The sequence below is a fragment of the Tachypleus tridentatus genome, chromosome 2 (genome assembly GCF_004210375.1).
Source record: "Tachypleus tridentatus isolate NWPU-2018 chromosome 2, ASM421037v1, whole genome shotgun sequence".
NCBI classification, from domain to species: domain Eukaryota; kingdom Metazoa; phylum Arthropoda; class Merostomata; order Xiphosura; family Limulidae; genus Tachypleus; species Tachypleus tridentatus.
The window spans coordinates 35,829,503-35,835,502 of NC_134826.1; positions in this window are offsets into that span (position 1 = coordinate 35,829,503).

Here is a 6,000-nt window from a genome sequence, read left to right on the forward strand (position 1 = left end):
TTTTACCACGGATCACTTTGCACTGGAAATTACGCGGCAGGATTAATGTCAAAATACACAGTCGTCAGATCGAATACGACCAGACGAAGTAAAACGAACTCTACCAAAGGTGTGAGGCTCCAAAATAGTTTTAATATTATGTACTTAACCTGTTTATATGTACATATTATCTCTTCATAAACATACCAAAGTATGTACGTACAAGTATAAATGCAATCAATAATTATTCCATAGTTTTGACACATAAATCTACAGGGAATTTTTCTCTTGAGATTCTAAATATTTTCATTGATCATTTACTAAATTATTATGCTTTTTCCTGACCCATTCATACCTTTTGAAGTCATTCAGATTTTTGAGAGTGCGTAAGACTACACCTAACGATATTTTTAACAATATTTTTACAATAATAATACTTAATACAGAGTTGCACATTTATTTTTAAAGCCCTCTTCTGCTGTGAGATTTTGGCATATATAAAACTCCTTGTCTTATTCACTAAATGACAGCGTGTGATTAAATACATGGTATGTTATATTTTCTTGGAACAGTTGTACGAGTTATTATTCATATGCACGTGATTTTAGTCACCTAGATTACACCATGACTCGTAAAAATACAGGAATTTTATTAGCATTTTTCGCTGAAATTCTGTTTTCCATCTTGGAATATGTTTTTTGGTTTTGTTTTGAAATTATCATTCTTCATGTTTCTATACGTTTACTCATTTTTCGCCCATTTCACCAAAATATGCTTCATAATAAATTTTACATACACTACCATTCTTATCTACAGATTAGATCATTTTTTTCAAAGTAAAATATTACCTAAAGTGTGCGGTGCTGGTACTATTCGAACGTATATTTTGTATATGTGCGTTTTAATATAGCTCTTTCATATATGTTACCGTTGTATTTGTTATTGGTATTGAATTTTGGTTATTATTTATCTTATTAGTTTATTTTGTTGAATACATTGATTAAAATATTAGCCGCCATCCCTACTCATCAAATGGCCCAGATACCCCAGTTCAGGGCATCCCAAACTTTCCCGGTTCACGGCGCCCCTAGGCAAAAAGAAACACCTAAGAGTTCCCGTTTATTAAGTAGTTAGGTCCAAACAACTTAATAAGTATTTATGTCTTAACAACTCAGTAACTGTTGAAAAAATAATACACGTAACTTGAAAGTAAAAAGATTTTAAATTCATTTTTAAATAACCACAATTACTAATGGGATGTATGCGCCTGTTGGGCACTGCACAGCTTCTCGAACCTTGGAATCAGATTGGACACCGCCAACCTCATTTCTTGTTCCACATTGGCTTATGCGCAGTACTTGCTTTTTTATCATAGCAACCGTCAAATATCCAGCTTCGCAGAAATATGACGTCGCAAATGGAATTAGGATTTGCTGGGCTTTAGTAACAAGCAGCGGATATTCATCTTTTACTGATATCCAAAACTCAGATGGGACTTTAGTCATGAATGGGTCTTGGATCCTGCAAACTTCTCCATATCTTCTGTAAAGTAATTTTCAAACCAGTCAGTGTGAAGTGCTCCTCAAAAACAGATTTTTTAGTTCGTGGGTCAAATCAACTTCATTGGATGTAACAAACTTCTGCATCAAAGGAAAACAGTCTTTAGCACTATTTTTATTCATTTTTCTTCTCCATAGTAGTAGTTTTTTTTTTTCTGAAGTCTGAAACCTTTTCTGCGAGTTTCAGAATGTGCGTGTTGCTTCCCTGCAGAGAGAGATTCAACGCATTCAGTTTTTCGAAGAGATCGCACAGGTATACTAATTTTGACAAAAAAAAATTAAGTTTTTAGAACATTCCAGTTCTTCTTCTTCGAGATAAGAGTAGAGTTCTTGTCATAATTCGAACACACGGAATAGTACATTCCCAAGGGAGAACCATCGTGAGCTACAGTAGTACAACAAAGATATATACTCAAATACCATATTCTCACAGGTTCTTTTTTAAAAACCTCGTCTTCTGTGGCCGAGTTTCTATAAAGTTCACCACTTTCAGCACACATTCCAGGACTAGGTTCAGTGGAGAACTCAGGTGGTTTGACGCAAGGGTTCCCTTGTGGATTATGCAGTGGGTCCACAGTGCATCAAAAGCTTTGCTTCGTATGAGTGCCTGCTATCCTTCATAACAGCAAGACAAAGAGCGACCACCATCAGTACAAACACCAACGCACTTAGTCCAGTCTATGTTGTTTTCATACATAAAAGTGTCAAGGATCTCAAACAAGTCTTGAGCTTTTGCATCTGCAATGATGATTTTACAAAAGAGGTCTTCCACGATATTATCACCATCCATAAACTATTTGTAGCAAATCAAATAAGTATCCTTGTAACTATCCGTCACCTCATCTTGCTGTAACCCGAATTCCTTCACTTTAATTCTTTCAATTAGCTGATCGTTGAGGTCTTCGTCCATGTGTTGGATTCTGGAACTTATAGTATTGTTGGATAAAAGCACCTTCAAAAGCAGCCTTCCCACAGATTCAATAACCATAATGTTCACGATATCCACTGCAGCCAAAAATATCACTTCTTTTGCGATGGTATGAGGGTTTTTACATTTCGCGACTCTATATGCTAACTTGTAGGATGCTAGCAAAACATGGTTGGCATTGATGCTTGTTTCAAAACTGTACCTTTTTGTTCTTTCAATTCTTTTAACTTTCTGGTAAAATAATCACGAGATTTACTAGCCATGCAAGGATAATTGGTCTCTAAGGCGCGTTTTAGTTTACTTGGAACCATGCATTCTGGTGCCAAATAGTTAAGACATAATACATTCTGTGGACACTCTTCATGATTGACATCTACTGAAGTAAAACCAAAATCTAGATAACTATCGTCATATTTCCGACATTTCCGTTTCTTCAAAACTTTGCCACTGGTCAGTTGTTTGCCATCCTTTTCTTCACTCCCACTCTTCTTATTAATGTTCAAAAAGCTTTCCATTTTTATTCACAAGGACTAAAAATCAACAAAATAATTCAATGAACTTCGCTAAACCTCCCAGACACTTGATCACAGCACCCTGTAGTTATTTCAATTACTGATGGACCGGGAGAGTCGACAGTTATTTATACACAAAATCTAAGAAACGAAAAAGTTCGAGAAGTTACTGGCGTAGCCGAAAGTACAAGTAAACAAAACATATCTCAAACATTCGAGAATGTTATCGAAAGGAACGTAGCATTATCTCATGTTAAAACTGTGAACTACCTCGAGTTAGTAGTTCGCGCGGTGTCCGACAGATGACGATGTTGCTGTGTTTCCCTCTAAAATTTGAAATATCCCGCAACGCTCAAGGGCGCCGTGGCACACAGTTTGAGAGCCATTGGTTTAGTTGCTTTACGCGAAAAAATGCCAACCAACTTGAATTCAAATAAAACTTGGAACAAACTATCGATATTATGACTGTGACGAATACAGATGCTACAAATTGTCTGTGACGAATTATCTGGATACTCTGTATACTTTCTGCTGTTCGACCAGAAGATATTTTGGAGCAATCCTGACAAAGCTAGCCAGACTTGGTATAAAATTAATAAAATAGTTTGAAAGTGACTCTGATGCTGAAAAGGGAAATATGAGTTTTGACAAGATACATCAATGCAAAGACGAATGCAGTATCAATAACTACTGTACTGTTGTGAGGCGAAAAACGTTTTGTACAATTTTTTTCATTCATAATGGATTTACACTTATACATTTATTTTAATAATGTGATGCATGTGGCATATATTGTTAGATGTGTACTGCCTAAGTCCCTCCTGTTCTCTAAATTTGTTAAAAAATTTCGAGAGCAAGAATCAACATTTGTTTTACGAAAACGTTGTTGTGTTTTCGAACATTGTTTAAAGTTCGAGAATCTCGTGTGATTGGTATATAATACCAACGCACCGAGAGACAATTATTACTTGATGTTATGCTATAAACCTTGGAAGCTCTAATTGTATTTAACACTTATTAATCGGAAAATTACAGAATCTGAGCAAGAACGTTTATAAATTTCGAACATTACAAACCATTTAACCTCAGTGGATTACTTTGGACACTATTATTTCTATGAAGACATTAAATATCTTCGCCGGAAAAAGTTAGCTCACAACCACTGTGAGACCAGCCAAGAAAAGACAGCACTAGCTTAAGTGAGGTGTAATAATTAACATATGAACTGAAAATTAATTTGCTCGTCGTGGACTTGAACCATCGAAAAAAATATTCAGTTCTAGACCAGATAGAAGACTCAATATAGTTTGTAAAACCCTTGTATATAAACCAATATTTATAACAACTATTTGTAATAATCGTTAGTATAAATTGTATTATTGTTTGTATATAAAAATATATTTGTATTAAAAAAGAAAATTGTGTGTATCAATCTTGTTGAGAAGAATCATAAATTTGACACATATCGAAATTTAAATTTCCGGTTGTTTGAAGTCGTAATATGTAGCGTACGTAACATAATAAACCAAAGACTCGTCCGAGATAAATTACAATACATAACAAATTTAATATGATATTTGTAGTTTAAAGTAACCTTATTTTCCACATCTCAAAGTGTTTTTCAATCCAGTTGCTGTATGTAAGCAACTATTATCTTTAGTTTGCTGTTCACAATAATCAATTGCATATGCTGAAAAATAATTTTGCTGATAAAATGTACTTAATATTTTTTGGGTCAAACTCTTACTGGTCTTCACTGTCTTGCTGACTACTATCAACTTCAATATTCACCTTATAAATCGTTCTTCTTCTCTTCCTTTCACGTGATCATACCGCATCAGTTTCGCTTATCTCACTTTTTTCTTCTATTCCACAAACTCCTACCCTTCCTGCAACTTCCTTATATTTTCTTTCAGTGACATTCCGAACAGATCATCTCAGTATTCTCATTTCTATTCTTAACTACAAATCTTCTTCTTTCTCCTTCAATGTCTTGCCTCTGTAGAATAATACCAGTCTAGTCATGGTCTTATACAATATTTCTCAGTGTCTTTAGTAACCTATTGCTACAGATAACTGTAGCTTCTTCCTTCCATTTCCTCGAACCCACTTGGATTTTATCTCTTACATCTTTGTCACTTCCTTCTTCATTTTAAATTATACTTCCCAAGTGCTCAAAGGCTTTTACCTGTTCCAGTAGCTTGATTTTTGCATCTTTATCCCCTCTTCCTACCTCTTCTACTCACCATAACTTACATTTTTTGACATTCACTCTCAAACCTCTTCTTTTAAACAAAATATTGACAAAATTTCGATTTAGATTGTTCCAATAAGTGTTGGAAAATAACTGAGGAAGATCGGAAACTTTCGTTCTTTTTGTCCCGCTCGATGTAATGGTATAAAACAGACTTGAGTTCGTTTATTTTTTTTAGCTTTGAATACATTAACTTAATACATATGAACTTCCTTGTTAACCTAATAAATGGCAGAGATAAAACTTATAGTCAGTCAGGGTGGTGGGGTGAAAATCCAATGCCAAGATATTAATGTGGGAGAAACGTGAATGCCCAGAGAAAATACACTTTCACTGTTAAGGCAATAAATAATCTTCCTAACCAGAGTCCACATAAACTTTAAAGTTGTTAAACAAATTGATGGAGGAGGAGGAATATGTGACAGGCATTAAGGTATGTTAGTGTGGTAATAAATTCAACTTGTTGCAGACAATACTGAAGAAAGAGGTTCAGTCAGAGAACGAACTATCTAGGGGCGTATCTTCTTCATAACTACATGAAGGGTGATGGATAAAGGAAAACGGAGACGAGGCCTGTTGGTTTGGGCATTCAGTGATAGGGAAGATTTGACATTAGTGCAGATCGGTAAATCGTTTAGTGAACTGGATTACAAATGGCCAGCGGGTATCTTGGGCTGAAGGAATGGGTAAAAACAAAGACTTTGAAGAGAAATTGGTATTGTTGACGGTGGTTTTAATAGGTTACAGGGTTTTGATGGCTTTTGTCCC